Source organism: Salvelinus namaycush, chromosome 33, assembly GCF_016432855.1.
Source record: "Salvelinus namaycush isolate Seneca chromosome 33, SaNama_1.0, whole genome shotgun sequence".
In the NCBI taxonomy this organism is placed as follows: domain Eukaryota; kingdom Metazoa; phylum Chordata; class Actinopteri; order Salmoniformes; family Salmonidae; genus Salvelinus; species Salvelinus namaycush.
The window spans coordinates 1,105,551-1,130,664 of record NC_052339.1 but is presented as its reverse complement, the minus strand read 5'-3'; the positions used below and the strand labels follow the sequence as shown (position 1 = coordinate 1,130,664).

General features: G+C 45.9%; 1 protein-coding gene across 1 annotated transcript in view; it reads right to left on the bottom strand.

Moving 5' to 3' along the window:
- LOC120027965 (transmembrane protein 108-like) overlaps window positions 1-22,341 on the bottom strand; it is a 71,186-nt gene extending 48,845 nt beyond the window's left edge. Inside the window, exon 1 of the mRNA XM_038973062.1 lies at window positions 22,127-22,341. The gene's annotated coding sequence lies outside the window, so the exon portion shown is untranslated. The remainder of the gene's footprint in view (window positions 1-22,126) is intronic.
- Window positions 22,342-25,114: the final 2,773 nt, after the last annotated feature.

Sequence of the window (25,114 nt, the reverse complement as noted above, 5' to 3'; positions counted from 1 at the left end):
TCCTCTCAAATCTCTAATCCAGTTCAACTGCATAGATCGGTCTTCCAGTTCGGACCTTGACACCATAACGAAATACAAAAACTGAGGTCCCAGATCCTGTCCAAAACTAGAAAGCCAGGCTTATGATTCAGGTTGTCCTCAGCTGCCCAATTAACCAGCCCTTGGGTGCAGTTGGCAACGGTGTCGTTCAACTCCTTTCCCATCGCTTTATTGAACCCATTCAATATTTTGGTCATATTCCAGTGCCTGAATAACCTACTACAATCTCTGGGGCCCCAGCATTTTCTCCATTCAAGTTGGAAGTTCACATACTGTCACGTTCCTGACCTGTTTTCTCTTGTTTTTGTATGTGTTTAGTTGGTCAGGGCGTGAGTTGGGGTGGGCATTCTATGTTATGTGTTTCTATGTTTAGGTTCATTGTCATTTAGCCTGATATGGTTCTCAATCAGGGACAGGTGTTTTACGTTTCCTCTGATTGAGAACCATATTAAGGTAGGTTGTTCACACTGTTTGTTTGTGGGTGATTGTCGTCCGTGTTTGTGTCTGTGCACCACACGGGACTGTTTCGTTTGTTCGTTCGTTTGTGTAGTCTGTACCTGTTCATGCGTTCTTCGTGTTTATGTAAGTTCTCTAGTTCAGGTCTGTCTACATCGTTTATTTGTTTTGTAGTTTGTTGAAGTATTTTCGTGTTTCGTTTTTACTTTAATAAATATCATTATGTCATATAACAATGCTGCGCTTTGGTCCAATCCCTACTCCTCCTCTTCGGACGAAGAGGAAATATTGGACGGAAAAGGACCCTGGGCTCAGACAGGGGAATATCGCTGCTCTTTTGAAGAGAGGGAGGCAGCTAAAGCCCAGGAGCGGTGGTATGAGGAGGCAGCAAGGAGACGTGGCTGGAAACCCGAGAAGAAACCCCAAAAATTTATTGGGGGGGGGGCTAAAAGGGAGTGTGGCGAAGTCAGGTAGGAGACCTGCGCCTACTCCCTGTACTTACCGTGGAGAGCGAGAGTACGGGCAGACACCGTGTTACGCAGTAGAGCGCATGGTGTCTCCTGTACGTGTGCATAGCCCGGTGCGGTACATACCAGCTCCTCGTATCGGCCGGCCCAGATTGAGGATTGAGCCGGATGTCATGAAGCCGGCCCAACGCATCTGGCCACCAGTGCGTCTCCTCGGGCCGGCTTACATGGCACCAGCCTTACGCATGGTGTCCCCGGTTCGCCTACATAGCCCGGTGCGGGTTATTCCACCTCCCCGCACTAGTCGGGCGACGGGGAGCATACAACCAGGTAAGGTTGGGCAGGCTCAGTGCTCAAGGGAGCCAGTACGCCTGCACGGTCCGGTATTTCCGGCGCCACCTCCCCGCTCCAGTCCAGTACCACCAGTGCCTACACCACGCACCAGGCTTCCAGTGCGTCTCCAGAGCCCTGTTCCTCCTCCACGCACTCTCCCTGTGGTGCGTGTCTCCAGTCCAGTGCCTCCAGTTCCGGCACCACGCATCAAGCCTCCTGTGCGTCTCCAGAGCCCTGTACGCACTGTTCCTTCTCCCCGTACTCGCCCTGATGTGCATGCCCTCAGCCCGGTACCACCAGTGCCGGTACCACGCACCAGGCCTATAGTACGCCTTGAGAGTCCAGTGTGCCCTGTTGTTGTTCCCCGCACTAGCCTGAAGGTGCGTGTCCTTAGCCCGGTACCTCCAGTTCCGGCACCACGCACCAGGCCTACAGTGCGTCTCAGCCGGCCAGAGTCTGCCGTCTGCCCAGCGGCGCCTGAACTGCCCGTCTGCCCAGCGGCGCCTGAACTGCCCGTCTGCCCAACGCCGTCTGAACTGCCCGTCTGCCCAACGGCGCCTGAACTGCCCGTCTGCCCAACGCCGTCTGAACTGTCCGTCTGCCAAGCGCCGCATGAACTGCCCGTCTGTACTGAGCCTTCAAAGCCGCCCGTCTGTACTGAGCCTGCAAAGCCGCCCGTCTGCCATGAGCCTTCAGAGCCGTCCGCCAGACAGGAGCCGCCAGAGCCTTCCGCCAGACAGGAGCAGCCAAAGCCTTCCGCCAGACAGGATCAGCCAGAGCCTTCCGCCAGACAGGATCAGCCAGAGCCTTCCGCCAGACAGGATCAGCCAGAGCCTTCCGCCAGACAGGATCAGCCAGAGCCTTCCGCCAGACAGGATCAGCCAGAGCCTTCCGCCAGACAGGATCAGCCAGAGCCTTCCGCCAGACAGGATCAGCCAGAGCCTTCCGCCAGACAGGACCAGCCAGAGCCTTCCGCCAGACAGGACCAGCCAGAGCCGTCAGCGAGCCAGGACCAGCCAGAGCCGTCAGCCAGCCAGGACCAGCCAGAGCCGTCAGCCAGCCATGACCAGCCAGAGCCGTCAGCCAGCCATGACCAGCCAGAGCCGTCAGCCAGCCATGACCAGCCAGAGCCGTCAGCCAGCCATGACCAGCCAGAGCCGTCAGCCAGCCATGACCAGCCAGAGCCGTCAGCCAGTCCGGAGCTGCCCCTCAGTCCGGAGCTGCCCCTCAGTCCGGAGCTGCCCCTCAGTCCGGTGTTGCCCCTCAGTCCGGTGTTGCCCCTCAGTCCGGTGTTGCCCCTCAGTCCGGTGTTGCCCCTCAGTCCGGTGTTGCCCCTCAGTCCGGTGCTGCCCCTTAGTCCATTGGGGTTAATTTGGAGGGTGGTCATTGGGAGGAGGCTACAAAAGCGGGGATTGACTATGGTGGGATGGGGACCACGCCCAGAGCCTGAGCCGCCACCGTGGACAGATGCCCACCCAGACCCTCCCCTAGACTTTTGGTGGTGCGTCCGGAGTTCGCACCTTGAGGGGGGGGTTATGTCACGTTCCTGACCTGTTTTCTCTTGTTTTTGTATGTGTTTAGTTGGTCAGGGCGTGAGTTGGGGTGGGCATTCTATGTTATGTGTTTCTATGTTTAGGTTCATTGTCATTTAGCCTGATATGGTTCTCAATCAGGGACAGGTGTTTTACGTTTCCTCTGATTGAGAACCATATTAAGGTAGGTTGTTCACACTGTTTGTTTGTGGGTGATTGTCTTCCGTGTCTGTATGTATGTTCGTACCACACGGGACTGTAGCGTTGGTTTGTAGTCTGTACCTGTTCGTGCGTTCTTCGTGTATTTGTAAGTTCTCATGTTTTAGGTCAGTCTACGTCGTTTTGTTGTTTTGTAATTTTCCAAGTGTTTTTCGTGTTCGTCTTCGTCTTTAAATAAATTCATTATGTATTCACAACCCGCTGCATTTTGGTCCGATCCCTACTCCTCCTCTTCAGACGAAGAGGAGGAGAGAAACCGTTACACATACACTTAGGTTGGAGTCATTAAAACTCGTTTTTCAACCACTCCACACATTTCTTATTAACAAACTATAGTTTTGGCAAGTCAGTTAAGACATCTACTTTGTGCATGACACAAGTAATTTTTCCATCAATTGTTTAAAGACAGATTATTTCACTGTATCACAATTCCAATGGGTCAGAAGTTTACTTTCACTAAATTGAGTGTGCCTTTAAACAGCTTGGAAAATTCCAGAAAATTATGTCATGGCTTTAGAAGCTTCTGATAGTCTAATTGACATAATTTGAGTCAATTGGAGGTGTACCTGTGGATGTATTTCAAGGCCTATCTTCAAACTCGGTGCCTCTTTGCTTGACATCATGGGAAAATCAAAAGAAATCAGCCAAGACCTCAGAAGAAAATTTGTAGACCTCCACAAGTCTGGTTCATCCTTGGGAGTAATTTCCAAACGCCTGAAGGTGTGACTGTTTGGGGTTGTGGACAGGTGTCTTTTATACTGATAACAAGTTCAAACAGGTGCCATTAATACAGGTAACGAGTGGAGGACAGAGGAGCCTCTTAAAGAAGAAGTTACAGGTCTGTGAGAGCCAGAAATCTTGCTTGTTTGTAGGTGACCAAATACTTATTTTCCACCATAATTTGCAAATAAATTCATTAAAAATCCTACAATGTGATTTTCTGGATTTTCTTTTCTCATTTTGTCTGTCATAGTCGAAGTGTACCTATGATGAAAATTACAGGCCTCCCTCATCTTTTTAAGTGGGAGAACTTGCACAATTGGTGGCCGACTAAATACTTTTTTGCCCCACTGTAGGTTTCAAACAGGATTGTACGCTGTTCCCTTAAATCGTCTAGTCGGCCTTATTCCTACCATAACATGTGTCCGCTCCCAACCAAGCACCCCAATCGTGTACAGAGCTACCATGAGCAAAGCCCCGAACAACATGCTCATACCCACTTCGTACCATCGTTTACACCACTTCCTTCTTGGCTTTCCCTCGGACCCAGATGGTGGGACGGCACCATCTCCTTTGCTTCCTTTGACCTCAATTTTTACCCTTTCTAGATGCTGGCTCGGGGGCGTCTTTTTACCAGGCCGGTTCCAGCTCCTACCACTCTCACAAATGTAGAAAGGGAGTAGAAACCCTTTAGCGGCACATAGACTGTCCTGACTTTCACCCCGATCTGCAAAGGCTCCTTCCCGCCAGTGGGCCGGGCGCTCTGACAGCCTGACCCCCAGAAACCTGTAGCACACCCTGTCTAACCGGGTCCTCTGCGACTGCTGTCAGAGTAGCTTCCTTGCACCATATCCGGGCTTCTTCCCTCCCCCAGCCATTTAATCTGGTCAGGACGTAGTGCAGCCTAGTACGATTCCCTTTTCCTCCTAAGGGATTTAGAAATCCATCAATTTCCTTTATCAACTGGTTCCAATGGTATAGTTTCCATAGGCCTGTCAAACCCTTAGCTATATCCTGATTACCCACTGGGAGCTGACTAAACTCCCCTCTGGCCCATAGACCCTTATCTAGCCTTTCCTATCCCAAGGGGATCTGATTTACCTTAAACACATTTCTCACTGCTGGCCAGCAGCCATTTATGGCCTCTATCCAGTCAGTCAATTGGGTGACCCCTCCCTCGGCACAGGGGTTCAAGCACTCCACTTTGACGACCCCTGGCCCACTAGGATACACTTCCCTTTGAGTTTCTTGGGCCTGTGCTCAAAAGGGGTCTTGTTAATTTTTCCTAACCTGGTAACCATAAACCACCACGGCTGAGATTAGCAGGGCTGCCCTTTTTAGATCACTGCACTCGTCACATCTCCCCAGTCCTGGGGCCCTTTCAACAGCCCCTCAGTGCCACCCTGTCCTACCCATTGGGTGTACACTCTAAGTCCTGGGAGAAACTGAAGGCGGCAGTGGTGACAGAATATGTGATCCATCACTTTTACCCGGTCTCGTGGAACCCCATCTAGCCCATAGGCCACATCGCGCTCCACAGGCATGACTGGAGGCCTCTTATTCCCTGGTCCTTCCCACACCTTGGGCAGGGTATATTCCAGGCAAACGGAACATTCCCCGACAGCCAAAGGACCCCACCTGATCACTTCCTTATCCCTGGATATCAATACATTCTATGCCCCAACCCTCTACCAAACCATGCTTGGGTATACCCTTGTCTCAACACTACGATTCCCTGCACATTGGCCACCCCGGAGCAGGGAGGTAGTGCTCCAGTTTTCGCTGCCATAAGGTCTTCACCCAGATCTCCTGCCCTACAAACAGAGAGCATACCGGTTTAGAACTTTCGAGGGACTGGAACGGGCGAGAGTTGAGTTCCCTAGCCGGAGTGCCTCTAACACGTTCCCTGTCGTTTAGTACTCCTCCCATCCTTAGCAGCTGCTTACTCCAACAACAATTACACCACTAATTTGGGCCAACATGTCAACCTCTCTATTACCTACATAATACTTCCCTTCAGTGGTGTGACTTTTTGTTGAGCAACCTCAATTTCCATTTTTTGTAATGAGTATTGCAATTTTTTCACATGACCCTCTGTGGGCCACTTCTTCACCCTTACCACCTTCATTACAGTAATTTTATTTGGATCTCTTTTAGTCCCCATTTGGACTAATCTTCCAAGAGTCCTTAAACATTAAAATACAATTTATAATATGAACACATTTTCACATATAACACACTATTACAAACATACATAATATACTAACATAATGACCCGATAAATACTAAATCTAAAAAATATTGATTCTTCATCTACTATAGTCCCACAACATTTTTATGTATTATATTTAAATCGTTTTAAAATAATGTTTAAATTTATATATTGAAAGGTTTCTGGTCTGCTCAGTTAATTTATTCCATTTCTTTATTGCTCTAAATCGAAATGTTCTTTTGCCTATTTCTCTTTTCTGTCTGGACAACGCATAGATGGTGGACAATCTATTCCTAGTATTAACGGAATGTCTGTCTCTTACCAACTGAATACCGTTGTGAATAGAACTTGGCCGTTTTAAATGATGTATATTATGAAATAAAATAAGCATGTTTTTTTCAATTATCTTGTCGATTGATGACCAACCAAGGACACTGCGCATGACTGCAACAGAAGAACCATATCTCCACCTTAAAACAATCCTTGCTGCTTGCTGTTCCCACTCTCTCAGGCTCCTATGCCTTCTTAGCCTGCTTCCATCACCGTACACAAACTGTAACTGTGGGTTCAACAAGATATTTTCCCATCGACACCATCGCGCATTTGTGTCTCTGGTGCCCACCCACCCAAGGACACCAAAAATGTCTTGCCCAACTCGCGCCTCTCCCTTGAGATTAATGAGCTAGACTAGATTACCCCTGCTTTAAGACTATTACCAACGGGCGTTGCCCTTCCAGCGACCTGCTGATACCAACCGCGCCGCCGGCTTAGCACTCGGCGGCTGACAGCTGGGGTGGGAGAAAACTTTTCCAAAAACCACTCAGCAGGACGTCCAGCTCAGGGGTAGGGCGACCCGTAATCCATCAGGCTCACCTAGGGTTATAAGACCAGGGGAACTTCAGTGGTGAGTATACTTTCTTCGCTCTGCAACTGTTATTATTAAATAAGTATTTGTTTCACACCCACGGGTGTGCGGCACAAACCCTTCACCTGTGGACCTGGAATTACTCACCGCAATAGGGCCTAGTCTCCCACGAGACGAGATGTATAGTCACCGTGTCAGCCTTAGCCTAACATTCTATAGACACCCCAAGCATGGACCCCACACGGAAATCCACTGCAAAAACCCTTTACAATGAGTCTACTATCCTATGAATACCCTAGCTCCCAACCTTGAAACCCAATACAATTATATGACCCTATGACCCCTGGGTGTAAAGAACCGAGGCTTACCTCTAACTGATGTCCAGAAGAATTCAGAAAAAGTAAAACTTCAACCATTACAAAAATGTTCCAAAAAGTGGAACTTAAAAACAGCAGTAAAAAAATTGTTAAATACCCCAAAAAGAGAACCCTCTTTAACCCGCAAACAATGACTCATATACTGTCAAGCCTCCATTACACACTACTCCCTTAAAACCGGTTACATCTGCTTAATTCCCCTTGTTCAACCACTCCTTAAGCGGTTATATCTGGTCCATATTGGACTCACCCCCCTTATTGACCTCCAGCAGTAAGTCAAATGAGAGGGTTGAAGGAAGTTCATGTTGGATGGCCCATCCTTCGATCACTCCCTCTGGTACTTCCCATGGCCCCGTCTCTGGCTCTGCTGATGCTGTTCGGCGGTGAAGGTGCTGACGTTGGTAGTGTGTGGGGCTGGCTTTATGATCGTCTGGTGGCTGTGGAGTAATTCAGATCTCCCCTTCTGTTCTTCTTCCCCTCATGTCAAATCTCAGCTTTTCTGGCTTTCTGCTCTCTCCCTCCCAGAATCAGTTGTAGCTCAGTAGGGGTGAGCGTTACATCCATCCCATGGTTCATAATTATTATAAAGTTTATGTTTCTATTTTATGCACTTCGAGATTATTCTTATATAATGAAAAGTGCTTTACAAATGTAATTTATTATTATAATAAGTAATTGTAAAACTGAAAGTTCTGGAGGTTATATCTTTAATAGATTCTCAGATGCATCTATCACCTTGTCGGTGAACATCTGGTGGTACCTGGTCAGTCCTTTATCAGCCCATTTTTAAATGTATTATCAATTATACTGTACTTGGTTTAAGGTCGGCGTCCATTCCAATTTCTCGCAGGTGGATAATGTCTGTTTGGATAAGTTTTGTTTTGGTGACCTTTATGGTGTAATTTATACAGGTATGTTCTATCTGCTTCTGATTTCCCAGTATTTAGTCTGTACCCAGATACAGCACTGTTTTGTTTTATTTCATCCATCGAGGCGGGAACTGACTGAGGTATGTTGTTAAATAGAGATTCACGTTGTTTGCTAATTTGTGTTCTTCCTATCCGATCTGCAGACCTTGTATTTTCAGAAGGTTTCTTAGAGGATCTCCCTGTCGTGTCCCCCTTAGAATGTCAAAAGAGCGCAATAATGTACCATTTACCATTATTCTGGCATTTGGTGTTACGTACATCATTTGCAACCTGTTCAAGAAAGTTTTACAAAAGTAAAAAAAAATGTTGACCATGACACAAAGGTTTTCTCTGCATCTAGAGCTACCATAAGCTGTTTATATTTTGTCAGGAGTCTGCTGGACATTATATTACTTAATATATTTGCAATAATTGATGTAAGCAAGTTTTGGTCATCGTTCAGTAACGATATTGGTCAATACGATGCACATTCTGCTGGATCTTTACCTTCTTTATGGATAACGGTAATAATAGATGAGTTGGTGCGTACTCTCTATTGTCGAGGGCCCAGTTGAGGGCTTCCAGCTTTACATAAGAAAGTTACTACTTCTTGTTTGAATTCCTTATAGAATTAATTTGTGTATCCTTCACTTCCTGGGCATTGCTCTCTTTTTTTTTTTAAGTAGCTGTCAGTTCTTCAGTTATTGGTTTGATTAACTTAGCATTTTGTTTATCACTTTATCACTATTTTTTCTAAGTATGTTTGTATTTTCTCTATGTTAGATGATTGTGCCGCTGTAGTATAGAGTTAGAATTTGACAAATTCATTAGCTATTTCAGTTCTTTTTGGTGAGGATTCTGAGTTGTTATCTTCAATTCCTGGTAGGCAGCTATGAAATTCAGTCCACTGCCTTCACTACCTGGGCTGGTCAGTAAAAACAATGATGGGTCACTTAACATTGAAGAGTAGGGCCTGTAGTGTACTGAGCTAGAACCCTATGGGCCCTGGTCAAAAGCAGTGCACTATAAAGGGAATTGGGTGCAACTTGGGACGCAAACAGTGTTTCTTTGGGATCATGCAATGAGAGGGAGAGGGGATAAGCAACACAAGCACAGCAGCACAGTAGCATTTATCATTTAATCATTTATTGTTCCTTGTAAATATAATCACTTTTATAATAGACTGGATGGAGATATGCACGCTGCAGGCTAGAGGTCTTCAAGGGTCCAAAAAGCTGGACCTGTTCCGAAAGGGACATGGGGCTTTCCTACCCGGACCCGATATGCATAAATACATTTTTTAAATATAGAAACCCGCTCCAAACGGACCCGTGGACAACTAGACCCGTTCCGTTTAGACCTGGTCAGATCCAGACCAGGTCTAATCCGAGTAAAGGAAGCAGCTTTATTAACTGGAGCTGGTAAAGCTCGAGAGGAGGGAGAGAGGTGACGCTCTAGCTGTGCGACTGACACAGGGAGACCGGAGCGAGAGACAGCAACCAGACAAGTTGACTTGCGCTATAGTAGACTAATAGCTGTTATAGCTAGGTTATTTATCACCAAATATGATTACGTAGTACCTGTCTTGACTGCATCAAACCGGGAGAAGCTAGTTAAGCTAGCTAGCTAGGCTAATTGAGGCTGCAGTGCATGCACTTTCTAATCCTACAGTTACAACAATACTGAACAAAAAATGAAACGCAACATGCAACAATTTCAAAGATTTTATTGAGCTACAGTTCATATGAGGAAATCAGTGAATTTAAATAAATTCATTAGGCCCTAATCTATTGATTTCACATGACTAGGAATACAGATATGCATCTGTTGGTCAAAGATACCTTACAAAAAAATGGGCCTCACAATGGGCCTCAGGATCTCGTCACGGTATTTCTGTGCATTCAAGTTGCCATCGATAAAATGCAATTGTGTATGTTGTACGTAGCTTATGCCTGCCCATACCATAACCCCATCACCACCATGGAGCACTCTGTTCACAACGTTGACATCAGCAAACCGTTTATACACACGGTCTATGGATGTGGGGCCAGTTGAACGTACTGCCAAATTCTCTAAAACGACATTGGAGGTGGCTTATGGTAAAGAAATGAACTTTCAATTCTCTGAAAGGAACATTAAATTATCTGGCAACAGCTTTGGTGGACATTCCTGCAGTCAGCCTGCTAATTGCACACTCCCTCAAATCTTGAGACATTGTGGCATTGTGTTGTGTGACAAAACTGCACATTTTATTAGAGTGGCCTTTTATTGAAGACCTCTACTGCAGGCTGCAACCCAACCAACTTACTACCAAGTCATATTTGCATTTGGATGTATTTTCCAACCACCTGAAAAGATCAGCTAGCTGAGTGACTGTGTTTTTGAGATGTACAATTGTGGCATTCCTTTCATTAGAGAAAAAACAGGTGCGTATCATGACTCTAGTCCATAGAGAGAGAAAGGGAGTGGAGAGGCTGTGGATTTAACTTGCTGAGACAGAAGAAAGCATCAGGCTGTTCACACATTGGGAGCTGTCATAGAAATAGAATTACTAGCATGGGTAAAGCCACTCAGACCACTGCACAGATTACAGCTGGACACAGAGTCAGAGAGAGATAATGTGTTATGGCAGGCCGTGTCATGGTCCTTAAAGTCCAGGAGCTGGAAGGAACAATACTCCTAAAACAGAGCATTATGTCAGGGTATGTGTTTGAAATATGTTGCTTAGAAGAAGAATCAAAATACCCACTTCTATAGGATATAATAAGACAGAATATACATCCATCCAAAGATGCAAACATGGGGAATAATTCACAAATCCACACAGAGGTAGACCCACAAAGATCCTATAAATCAGTTCTATATGAAAATGTATTGGAATACCCTCCATCTGTGTATTTTCTGGACAGCTAGCAGCTCCATGACATTCCAGCCTTTTACAGGAGAATAACAAATCAACAGCTACATGGCAACTGACACACACACACACACAGAGAGAGAGAGCGAGAGAGAGAGAGAGCGAGAGCGAGAGCGAGAGCGAGAGCGAGAGCGAGAGCGAGAGCGAGAGCGAGAGCGAGAGCGAGAGCGAGAGAAAGAGAGAAAGAGAGAAAGAGAGAAAGAGAGAAAGAGAGAAAGAGAGAAAGAGAGAAAGAGAGAGAGAGAGAGAGAGAGAGAGAGAGAGAGAGAGAGAGAGAGAGAGAGAGAGAGACTGTGGCCATTGCTATGGCAACTCTAATAGTAGGCCTACATTATATATTCAAATCTCCTTGGCGAGGACAAACGCGGGTCTCCATCAGAGACAAAAAAAAACACAGCCCCCAAATTTCTAAAAGAGAAAGACAAAATAAAGCACTCACCATTGGGACTGAGAGAATAAGACTTTTCAGAAACCATTCCCTTCCTCCTAGCAGCTCAGCCTTTGTGTTTGGGCTCATGTTGACAGCCCTTTGGGTCCCCAAAATGCCTTTGCTGCTGCTACTTGGAGAACGCAGCTCTGAATAGTGAGTCTGGAGGGGGGCACAGAGTTTACGCCCCAGCCAAGGTCGCTCGAGATGGGGTAGTGAAATATAAACCTGTCAATCCGTCTCCCCCGGGGTACAAGCCCGCAAGGATAACAATGCCTTTTCATTTTGAACTTCTATTTTACTTTAGGGGTCTAGCGTCTAAGGGTCTGGCTATATGCTTACATGAAGCTGCACTTTCCATAACAAGAGAGTAAAGAGAGCGAGGTGGGAGGGAGTGAGGGAGTCACTGAACGAGTGGACAGGGTTGTGCTCTGACAACAACCCACAGATGACCCAAAGCCCTAATCCCAAGCTTTTATGGAAGCTGTTGAGCTGATATTTTCCTCCCTCCAATACATGGTTCTCAAGACTAGGTTTATCGGCTTGTTCCAGGTGCATTGAATGAACACACTGTGTGTGTCTCAAATAGCAACCTATTCTATTCCCTATATACTGTAGTCCACTACTTTTGACCATTGGGTTCGGTCAAAAGTAGTACACTATGTAGGGAATAGGGTGCCACTTGGGACGCAGCGTTGTCTATCTGTGAGGGCGGTCGGTAAATAGAGACAGAGAAATTAGGAGAGACGTGCTTCTGAATTCATTACACAGATTTATGGAGTCAAACCTCAGTCAAAAAGTATTACAGAAACAAATCAGAGAAAATATGGCCGCCGGAGGTGTTACATGGACTTATCACTTTTGTTTCCTTAACTTTCTATCAGATAGCTGAAAAGCAAACATGCGCACATTGTCACGATGTAGGTTGCCCCATGTAGGCTGCCCACATTGGCAGATGCGCATTTGCTATTTCATAAGAATTTATTTATTTATAATTTATAACATTTAAAATGTAATGCATTAATTGCATAATTTTCTAAACATGTTACACTGTATCAGAAAGAACAAACAAAAAACTAAAACACATATATTGGGCATCACACAACAGAACAGTTACACTCTCAATAACTGTTGTACGAAAAGAACTGGGTGCAAACCACACCTCCAAATATTCTAATGGATTCCGCCACTAGCTGTGCTGGGCTTGTTGTTGGCTATCCCGTTGGGCTCGGTGTGGGCTGGCCCGTGTTGGGCTGTGGTGGGCTAGCTTATGTTGGGCTGGAGTGGGATTGGTGTGGACTAGCCTGTGTTGGGCTTGTTGTGAGCTCGCCCGTGTCGGGCTGGTGTTGGCTTGGTGTGGGCTAGCCTGTGATGGTCTGATGTGGGATTGCTGAGCAAACCTGTGCTTGGCTAGCCCCTTTTTGGGCTGGTGTGGGCTTGGTGTGAACTTTCTGTGGGCTTTCCCATGCCCACCTTGGCCACCGCATACCCACATGGGGCCAATGGGTGTCATGTTTGCTAGGATAGATTTAACAACTTTTGCATAATTTCTCCATCATTTTAATCCATTTTAATATTCTAATTCTAAATGTAGAAATAGGTCAATTTTCAGTAACGCCACCAAGGCAGCCCCAGAGGATAAACAATGTGTAAGTACCAAAAGGCATCCTATTCTCTATATAGTGCGCTCTCTCTATAGTGCACTACCCATAGGGTAGAAAAGAAAATAGGTGCCATTTTGGAAACAGACCGGTTACATTAGATTAGAAAAGTGGATTTCCAGTGGACCTCATTGGCGTGATCTCAAGGGGTTCCATGTGATTGCGACAAGACAATGATGCCCATCTCCACCCCATCCTCCCATAGGACCAGCGAAAAGTGATGTTTCTTTCCCCCCTTCGATGGGAATCAGTAAACAGTTCCTGATAACATGGCCTCCCTCCTGACGCACAGGGCCTCGTTCTCTCCATATGTTTCCTGTGCTGCTGTTTGTGGGGAGGATGAGTCTCAGAGGGCCATGACTCAGAGGTGCTGATGTCTCAGGACCCCTCCCCCCCTCCCCCGGCCCTTGCGCTCTTAGTGACCTCACAGTAGACCCAGGGCTGGACTACTGCATTTGGGGCCCATTTTGCCATGGAGCTGAGAGAAAAATCAATGAGTAGTTTGGCTATCCGGCCCTGAGCAGACCAAGGGTAGTTGGGCTTTCATAACAGGAATTCACGTAAAACCCTGCTGAGGCTGATCCCCCCCCTCCCCCCCGGCAATAGATGACGAGCCTGATTACAATGAACAATTCCATTATGAAACAAATAACACTTCTTCTTCAAGCATGTGCCACAGCAATAGCTAAGAGCCAGTAAGCAGTGACTCAACCACAGAGTAGCCGATTGTGCCACTGGAGTGCTGCTGTGATCACTTAATTGGCCAGCCAGCCAGCGAAAACAAATTGAATGTTTACTACAGTATCGATTTGCTCCAATAACGGTCCCTGATGAAATAGCACCAGGTATTTACCACAAGCTCTATAGAAAGGAATGCTTGGTTCTTCAGCATCCCATTCCTCCTCTCTACCACGCCAAATGTGTATCTGCAGGATGCTATGGTGCTGAGTCACTGGCAGTGCTGTGCTGTGATTGAACGCTGTCGACGTCATCGGCCATGGCCCTGATGGCAGGATGAGTTGCGGTTGCTATGTCATGCAGGCTTGAGGCGGTTGGCGCTGGCTGCACGGGTCATCAATCAGCGCAGCCTGCCACCACTTCCCCACCACTCCCCCCGCCAACCAGCTAGTAAATGCCAGGCCATTAAAAGGACATTAGACTCCCAGCATGCCATTCACCCCGATGCGGCAGGAGGTGGGGACATATCATCACGTCCTATCAACCCTCACTGACTAACTGGTCTGGCTACCTGAGTCTCTTGCCACTTACATAATCATGGGGGATTCTCACATACTGTACTGCCTGCCTGACGCCCTGTCTGTCTGTACATCTCAACAACCAGTCTAAACCCTTTAGAGTAAATGGATAGAAATGAGTAGCAACAGCTGATTTATACCGTTGCTATAGTCCCCTCGTAAGTGGCTCGTAAGTAGCAATTCTGTTCTATTTGTACAAGAAGAGTATCGTAACGGACACAGTAATTAGTTCACAAAATGCCTCTGCAAGAACATTAATCACCAAAAAGAGACACACCACTGGCATAAAATACAACCGTACTGTCATGTCTACTCCCGCTCCCCCTCAACGTCGCCGGTCTACTAAACACTGGTCCTGGCAACCCTTATTATGCACACCTGTGCCACATCATGCACACCTGGACCTTCCTGATTACTCCCCATATATATATATATATATATATATTGCAGTCTGTTGTTATTTCCCATCGGTCCCGATGCTAATCCTGTTGCTGTATTGCTTATTGTTCATCTTCTATTAAACTCTCCAACTGCACCTGCTTCCTGACTCCCAGAGTCTACGTTACACATACAACCCTCTTCCACGTTCACGGAGCTGTGGATGTCAATTCCCATTTCTCTCTGTTTTAGAAGCTAGGTTAACATCAGTAATGCAAGGCAGAACAGTGTAGCAGCAGGGATGATACAGTTGAAGTCGGACGTTTACATACACTTAGGTTGGAGTCATTAAAACTCGTTTTTCAACCACTCCACAAATTTCTTGTTCACAAACTGTAGTTTTGGCAAGTCGGTTAAGACATCTACTTTGTGCATGACACAAGTAATTTTTCCAACAATTGTTTACAGACAGATGATTTCACTTATAATTCAATGTATCACAATTCCAGTGGGTCAGGAATTTACATACACTAAGTTGTCTGTGCCTTTTAACAGCTTGGAAAATCCCAGAAAATTATGTCATGGCTTTAGAAGCTTCTGATAGGCTAATTGACATCATTTGAGTCAATTGGAGGTGTACCTGTGGATGTATTTCAAGGCCTACCTTCAAACTCAGTGCCTCTTTGCTTGACATCATGGGAAAATCAAAAGAAATCTGCCAAGACCTCAGAAAAAAATTGGAGACCTCCACAAGTCTGGTTCATCCTTGGGAGTAATTTCCAAACGCCTGAAGGTACCACGTACCACTGTACAAACAATAGTAAGCAAGTATAAACACCATGGGACGACACAGCCGTCATACCGCTCAGGAAGGAGACGCATTGTCTCCTAGAGATGAACGTACTTTGGTTCGAAAAGTGCAAATCAATCCCAGAACAACAGCAAAGGACCTTGTGAAGATGTTGGAGGAAACAGGTACAAAAGTATCTATAGCCACAGTAAAACGAGTCCTATATCGACATAACCTGAAAGGCCACAAGGAAGAAGCCACTGTCCCAAAATGCCATAAAAAAGCCAGACTACGGTTTGCAACTGCACATGGGGACAAAGATCGTACTTTTTGGGGAAATGTCCTCTGGTCTGATGAAACAAAAACAGAACCACTTGGCCATAATGACCATCGTTATGTTTGGAGGAAAAAGGGGGAGGCTTGCAAGCCGAAGAACACCATCCCAACCGTGAAGCACGGGGGTGGCAGCATCATGCTGTGTCGGGTGCTTTGCTGCAGGAGGGACTGGTGCACTTCACAAAATAGACGTCATCATAAGGGAGGAAAATTATGTGGATATATTGAAGCAACATCTCAAGACATCAGTCAGGAAGTTAAAGCTTGGTCGCAAATGGGTCTTCCAAATGGACAATGACCCCAAGCATACTTCCAAAGTTGTGGCAAACTAGCTTAAGGACAACAAAGTCAAGGTATTGGAGTGGCCATCACAAAGCTCTGACCTCAGTCCTATAGAAAATTTGTGGGCAGAACTGAAAAAGCGTGTGCAAGCAAGGAGGCCTACAAACCTGACTCAGTTACACCAGCGCTGTCAGGAGGAATGTTTCCCACTTATTGTGGGAAGCTTGTGGAAGGCTACCCGAAACATTTGACCCAAGTTAAACAATTTAAAGGCAATGCCTTTAAAATTGAGTGTATGTAAACTTCTGACGCACTGGGAATGTGATGAAAGAAATAAAAGCTGAAATAAATCATTCTCTCTATTATTATTCTGACATTTCACATTATTAAAATAAAGTGGTGATCCTAACTGACCTAAGACAGGTAATTTTTACTAGGATTAAATGTCAGGAATTTGTTGAAATGTATTTGGTAAACTTACGACTTCAACTGTACACCTGCCAATAGCAGTTTGTGTAGGAGTGACATGGAGCGCAGCAGCATAGTGAGTGGGCACCTGTTTAGTGTGTGTGTGCGTCACAGGCTGACTCTGCCAGTTCAGCTCACACACTCTCACACACACACACACACACACACACACACACACACACACACACACACACACACACACACACACACACACACACACACACACACACACACACACACACACACACACACACACACACACACACACACACACACACACACACACCTCAACCCGGAATGAGTATCTTACTCATTTACTTGAGTGCTTCCACTCAGTAAAAACCACAGCAGCACCTGCCTGCAGTAGAAAGGAGAGTTACGGGAAGTCCAACAACACCTCCATCGTCCCCATTACTCACTAGCCAAGCCTGCCCCCGGACGAAGACCATTCATCAGAGCAGCTGTGACCAAGGTCCTGTGTGTGCATGTGTTTGTGTATGTGTGTGTGTGAGCGCGCACATGGGTCTGATTCATCATTGACAAAAGGTACAGCTCGCATAGACTTCAAATAGTATTATGGTCAGCAACAAACAAAATAACAGACTAACTGACTGCATGCCACAGAATGGAAAACAATCCTATAACTGTCTGCAGGCAAACTGTCAACACAAATACTGGGACATATAGTTGACGTGGGTTGAAGACAGATCTGGTTGTCTGATGGATAGTTCAAGGGTGCACACACACACACACACGCATGCACAAAAATCACACACACACACACACACTCAAAGTGCTAGCCCTATATCAATCTGATATGCCTAACATCTAGCCATTGCATAGCTGTCACACATGCCTTATGTCCCTTTAGAGTTATTGGGACGAGCAGTGAAGACAGAGATATTGGGATGCAGCTCGTCTCTCTTTGGCAGCGTCCCTGTTGTAAACACTGTATATCTCTCCTCTCTCTCCCCCCCCCTCTCTATATCTATATCCTACCTTATCGGAGTTGCACAGCGGTCTAAGGCACTGCATCGCAGTGCTGGAGGCCTCACTACAGACCCGGGTTTGATCCCAGGCTGTATCACAACCGGCCGTGATCGCGAGTCCCATAGGGCGGCGCACATTTGGCCCAGCGTCGTCCGGGTTAGGGGAGGGTTTAAATAAAGTTTCAATATATAAAAATATCTCTGTCCTTGTGTGACCCTGCAGACAGTAATAATATGATTGACTGCTGCCGTGTTGTGTGGTGTTGCTGATTAACAGTCACGTCCTGCTACGCCTGTCACAATCACTAAGAAAATAATACAGCCGGAAAACAGAGAGCGTGGGTTGTGATTGACACCTAAATTCACCACACTTTACACAAAGCCTGATGATGATGCCTGTCAGAATTGCCTGGCAAGACAGGGTGCATCCCAAATCTTCCAGGAGAATGCTGTGCTGTGGTTACTGTAAGATCCTTTTTTACTGCGTTTTACTGCTTTTCCATTGATCATGCTGTATCTGTCTCCTACTGATGAAGTGGAAAAGTATTGTGTTGATAATTTAATATACTTCATTTCTCCAATCCAAGTGAAAGATGAGAAAGTTCCAGAGAGAAAAGAGGAGAGAAATTCAAATATTCAAATATTTAATAATTCAAATATCTAGAAGAATAACTCAAGGATTAAAGATCTCTGTCATTTAACAAATGCATCAACATGAGATTAGAGCAGAGTCCCTTGTGCAAAAATCTGACGCAAAGGGCAGACGTTTCAGCTCTAGTCTAGTTCAAGACAAGCCCCCTTTACATCAACATCGTCTAATCGTTACAGTTTAAAAATTGTTGGCTGGATCTGCCAGATAGACACGTCAACTCAGCCACTCCTGAGTGAAGCACATTGATTATTGGACTAGGAGATCAATGAGACCTTAGTAGCAGATAACGAGCATGTAGCCTTTTACCCTTGATCCATCCAATGCCTTGCTGTCTAGTGGGCGGGGCTACTCAGCTGTGAAAGCTGCTTGATTGGCACTTTGAATTCCTTGATAAAACATTGGTTTGGTTTTGTAGGTGTTGTACTTGGGTGACTTAGTATGCAACCGTTGGCTGACTGTGTTGGGTGTTCAGCTTGTGCTAGTGTTGATATTTGAGGCTTGGTTAACCGCATGAGCAGGTAGTCAGTCGATACAGTGCCGTGTTTCTCAAGCTTGGCTCTTTGCGTAGTGGGTGGGCGGGGATGTGTGTGATGCAGTACCTGCAGTGGACTGCTTTAGTCTGTTGATTGCCCACTGTGGGAGTGGGAGAGGCTGCGATAGCTGTGCCCTCCGATCTCATCTCATAGCCTCAAACACAACTTGACCCGCCCTACTCCCGTCGAACTCTCCTTTATCTCCCATGTACCCTTGGTCTTCTCTCCTCATTTACTTGCGTCCCTCTCGCTCTTCTTTCCCTTTCATCTTTCCTTAGACGAGCTTGATCCCTTCCATGTCCTAACTCTCTGTTGCATTGACTTCAGAAACGATCATCAGCTGACATGTACAGTTGCAATGCTTAAAAATAATCATATTAGGACATGCACCACTTCTGGGACATTAACATCACAGCACCAAGCATTGAAGAAATATCCTCTTTGAAATGAGCAGTTGACACTGTCTGGCAATACCAGACGCATGGATTCACAGGGATGTTCTAAAGAGGAAACATATGTACTCTTCTGACCTTTTCAGCCTGAGAGTGTCAGTGTGACTCACGTCAATAGGTGTGTGTGTGTGTGTACGTGCATGTGTGTGTGACGGAAAGGGGGATCCTGTAAGACCATGGACGTGTGTGTCTTTGACCGATCTGACAATCAATCTGCAGTGGGGCCTGACACCTGTCACTCCTCCCTGTCTCCGTCTGCGTGTGACGCTAACCCCTATGGTCACACTGTGTCTGTGCACCGTCTGACAGGCTCTGGGAACAGGCGCTAGTCGGGTAAAGTAATCTCCAACTGCAAGGGAACATTACAGAAGGTCCACACCACAAACAAGCATGCAGGAGGCTAGAAACTACTTTACTGTGCTCAATGTTTTAGTACAATGTTCAATTGGGAGTTCCATATGGCGGCGCACAATTGGCCCAGCGTCGTCCGGGTTTGGCCGGAGTAGGCCGTCATTGTAAATAAGAATTTGTTCTTAACTGACTTGCCTAGTTAAATAAAAGGTTAAATAAAAAAATAAAAAGCATGGAATGAGTTTAGCACAATGAAAAGTAAGGAATGTATTGTAGGTAATGGTAAAACTTGCTGGCTCACCATTCAAAATTCACTTTAAAGCAGACGAGGGGTTGAAAGAAAAACAAAATGTCAAACAAATGTTCTGGAGGTCGTATTAATGAGGGAATTAAAACTCTCAGATTCAGCTGTTTTAGATTCAGCTGAGCTCCCATAGTTCCATGCTGTGGGGACAGACAGTGGTTAGTCAGAGAGAGCCACGGGAGGGACAATGTCCTGTCCAACGAGACCTCACCGTTCAACCCTTTCTTAACTCTGATTGGTCAGACAACGCAGGGATATTTTTAGCCCAGGAGACACAGCAGTATCAGATGCGTCTCCTCACCAGTGATTTGAAATGGAGACAAACAGCCCAGCGTCCCACAGCCCATGCTGTAGTGTAGGATGACACAGCAGCGGCTAGCACTGCAACGCCAGGGGAGCTGTCAACGACTATCAATCCTCCCCACAACCCAGCAGGCATTGCAGTTACCTGGTGAACCTGCTCCGGTGCACCTTGCCCTGTTGCTGCTCTATAGAGCCTGACACAGCCGGCCGTGATACATGGGGAGAGGTAGTAGAAGAAAAAAACAACGCTTTCCCCCGACAAAATAAAATGAAAACTGATGCTCGAGAACCGCAGTACAGGCATCTGAAAGCATGTAATTGAGGAGGAAGGTTTGTCAAGGTGTTTGTCAATTGGATGTTTTTATGAGCTACCAATGGTAACCTTTAAGGAAAGTTAGTGCCATGTCGGTCCAATTAAGTCCCTGAGGTCCTTTTGCACATCCCTCAAGGAGTGGCGAGTCATGCAGCAGAGTACAGTGGTTAGGGAGTTGGAAAGATTAAAGTTTAAGAGGGACACACAATGAGAATTCCTCTAAGCTTGAGAGAGGACACACAGTCCTACTGCTTGTCTAAATCATTCACGTAATAATAAGGTATCATGCATAAAAATTAAAGCTATTTTAGTGGCCCTTAGGGCATCTACCTGTATGAGAGATTAATAATGTAATGGTGTAATATCATACATTAGGGCTGTATCCTGCAGCCACAGAAGTGAAGTATGTCACGCCTTCTCCTTGGGTTGCGTTTGATGTTTCTCCATAAAAGATCTAATGGACACCAATAGAGTGGGCGTAATAAGACAAACAGAATTAATCTCTCAGATAAACTGATGACAAAGTGCCACCATTCCGAAAATATAGAGACCCGTTCCAAACGGACCCGAGGACAACTAGACCCTTTCCGAATAGACCTGGTCAGATCTGAGTGATGGAAACAGCTGAAAATATTTTAAGACACTTTATTAAATCGGCACTGATAAAGCACGAGAGGAGGGAAAGAGAGGTGCCACTCTTGCTGGTGGGGGAGGGGTCGTACTGTGAGCAAGGAGGGAGAGACATCAACCAACCAACAAGCCGACTTGCACTATAGTAGACTAACGTTAGGTAGCTAGGCTAATTGAGGCTGCAATGCAGCTCTTTCTCATCCTACAGTTACAAATAGTAACAACTCCATTCAGAATATTAAATAGCAGCCTACCTGTTGACTCTTGGTCGTTGTAGCCTATTCTTCTCCTTTAACTTTTAATTCCGTAATTTGAATTCCATCGTCCATTGATTAGATATCTCCTAACTTTTGCCACACACGGAGCGAGGCTCTATGACTGTAGCCTATTGCCGCTTTGATGACTTATGATTGGCCAACAACAAGCTACATGCGCCACGCTCCATTTACATGAAAAGCAAGAGCAGCAGCATAAAAAATGTAATGTCTCTCTCTCTACTGCAGTAGTCATGTTTGGATCTGTACGAGCTCTTCCAGACAAGTCAGTTAAAATAACAACAACTCAGACCCATGATAATCATATATGATCCGGCCCAGACTCGTGACATTATTTTGAATATTGGATCCGGACCCGCTCATGTCCCAGATCGGGTCTCGGGTATTCCTGTATTGGTGGACCTGTGAAGACCTCTAGTTTAGACATTCACATGGCAATTGTCATTATCTCAAAGGGTGTGTCCTCTCAAAACCAGTCTCATGGACTAATGCCTTCTTTCACAAGGCATCAGGAGTGGCACACAGCACACAAAGATTAGGCTCAGTTAAACGCCTCTGTGAAGACATACAGCAACCATGTTTGTTACTAATGTTCTTATTCGCCTACATTACTGGTATGAGTGAAAAAACATGGTATCCAAGAAGGTTGGAGAAACAAGAACGATAAACTATGGTATTTACCTTTTTGGAGAGATTTGATCTGGATATGATCTCTATTTATGTCTGAAACTTTGACTCACTCCAATGTCCGGTAAAGATAGAGTACAAAACCTTCTGAAAAGTCCAAGTATTTCCATGAGGTAGCCTTAGCAAGCCGGTCTATGGAGATACACAATAACCTGCATTGCGAGGAAATAACTTCTCTCCAATGCATCTACATTTCCTCTCTCCTCTTTTCTTTCATTAACGGCTGCACGCGCACAACGTACGCACGCACAGCTCAGTAACGCAAAAATGCAGTCCAGGAAGGTCCATACTCTGCACACACACATCTAATTTTACCTCTTGACGCATTCCAGGCTTGTCACGGTGACAATGGCAGGAAGAGGGTAGTGAGGAAGGATGGGGAGGGGGGAATGTGCTGGGCTTCCTTGAGTGTCTACACAGGGAGCCCTCAGAAACAGCTGTGAGACAAGTGGGAGAACCAGCATCCTTGGGCAGATGCTGTATTGTTCTCCCCCCCCCCCCCCCCCTCCCATCCCCCCCGCTATTAGTGAGACGGATTAAATCCAAGAAAGCGGCTGGGACTGGAAGCGTGTCTGCCTTCGGCGTTGTGCTCAAACACACACATACACACCACAGGAGGTTGGTGGTGCCTTAATTGGGGAGGACGGGCTTGTGGTAATGGCTGGAGCTAAATTAGTGGAATGGTATCAAATACATGGTTTCCATGCGTTTTATGCCCTTCCATTTTCTCCATTCCAGACATTATTATGAGCTGTCCTCCCCTCAGCAGCCTCCTGTGATACACAAGGGTGCACTCCAACAAACTCCCACCCACATCCATGGGGAAGCGCAATATTTCAAACATGCACACAATCAGCCACTGTAAGCTTAGTTAATTACACCATCATTAGGACTGACAGTTAAAAGCAGACGCTAGATAGTCTGCGTATGAGAACAAGAGAGGATTTTAATGATGACTGACAATCCCTTACTCATGGAAGCAGTGTCATTGTCTGGTTGGTGGTTGCATTGTACTATATTTACATCCTACTGGTCCTTCATCCTTCTGAAACTTCCCACACAGAGGGGTATAGGTCAGAGTTCTGAGTGGAGTGCTTTGACCAACAGTGGGTGTTCATGATTGACACCCACTGAGAGTAATTCACTAACGCTGGAACTGGCAGGCCTACGAGTCTTATATCCCCCAAAGCCGTATCTACTGCTGGGTAACTAGAGGTGACCTTTTCCCACAGCCACTCAAGGATACCCATGATTAAAGCAGTGACATTTTGTGGAGAACCCTGGGTGTACAAGTTGATGAAAAAGGAATTGGAACAGGACAGCCAAAGCCATAATGGAGCTAGTAAAAGAGCCAGTCCCTGTGGGTTGGTTTACCTGCCCTGACAGACAGCAGATATGAGGACATATAGGGTGTGGACTCTGTCTAGAGAGGTTGGTTATTGGAAGAGATGTGGTTCTGACTGGGAGTTTAGTTTAGTATGAGAGTTGTTGGATGGGCTCAGGACAGACATATTAGAAGCTATAACCTAGCCCAAAGACAACCCAAGGGTGGAACATGATTATTGGAAAATGAATAATCCCAGAGTGTCACAAAGTGAAACCACACAGTGATTGCTCAATCAGAGCATGCCTAGTAGTGATTGGCCTCACCTGTCTGTCAGTGCCTGAAGCGACACAAAGCGTCTGCAGTGGTGTACTTTAGAAATTCATTACGCCCTTTAGAGCGTATCAGCAGAGATTACTTGGCTGGATCCGACGACCACTTCCTATCAATTGACATTGCAGATCGTATCTCAACCTCATCGTCCCTCATCTCAACTGCTCCCTGGCCATGTTAAAGAGATTCTCTGGTACTTTTGTATACTTTTTAGCCAGTAGTTCTGAAAGTAGCGTTCACGAGTCAAAAGTGGCCCCTGAAAAGTGAGTAATATGTCACATGTGCAGATATGTGCACCACGTCAATTGCTCTCTCTCGCTCTGCTGTGTGTGCATCTTGCAAGCTGTATCTCAAATGGCGAGGGGCCCGAAGGTCATTGGCACGAACTCAAATTGCTCGGGGGCTGGCCCACGTGGAGGAAAATGTAGGGAAAATGGCGCAGCACAGCTTCCAGAAAAAAAGTTGTTTTCAAACTAGAGATTTCGTGGCTAATTGAGGTAAAACAGTAATTCTGCTCATAGATTATACACGCATGAACTACACATTGACACATCCTGCCCAAAGAGGGAGCTTTAGAAAATACCTGCTAGTCGCCAAAGTTCCGGAGCATCTCTTTAATGTGAGCATTGATGCCATGCTATTTCAGAAGTTTATTTGCGGCTTATTTGCACGCACATGTTGTTTACTGCTCATTAGTTCCATTATCCATCGTGGAAACTTTCATTTCAAAGTCAAGCAATTACAAGATGTTGTCCAGTGTGTATCATCCGGTTTAGCTAGCTATGGGCAAACACGCCAATTACTTTAGGTGAAATCCTTTGAAGTGAACTGTCTTAACTAACCAATAGGGGGTCTGAGACATAATGCACCCTTCAAACCCTTTCCTTTCATGCCTCCCAACCAGGTTCCTATCTGAGAATTCTCCTATGCTGTAATGGGATTCAGGCTTTAAATGGTGATGTTATCGTCGCCATGACTGTCGGGTGATTACGCCAAAGCTCTTTGAGAGCCGGCTAATTGAGTTCAGCCATGGTGTAAGCGGACCGGATGGATCCTTCATCAAAAGAGACAGGCTAAAGTCCTCGCTACTGTAGCCTAGCCTATTCGCGGTAAACAACTTTCCGCTAGGTGTTCACCAACCCCCTGTTCTCGACAGAGCTGTGTTATTATTATTATTATTATTATTATTATTATTATTATTAAGGGTCTTTAGCATGGATTACTGTCAAACCCAAAGCATCAATCAACTGCCTCACACAGATGCTTATCTGGGAAATAATGAAGTAATCAACGCAACCACTCTGCACGCTAATTACCAAACACCA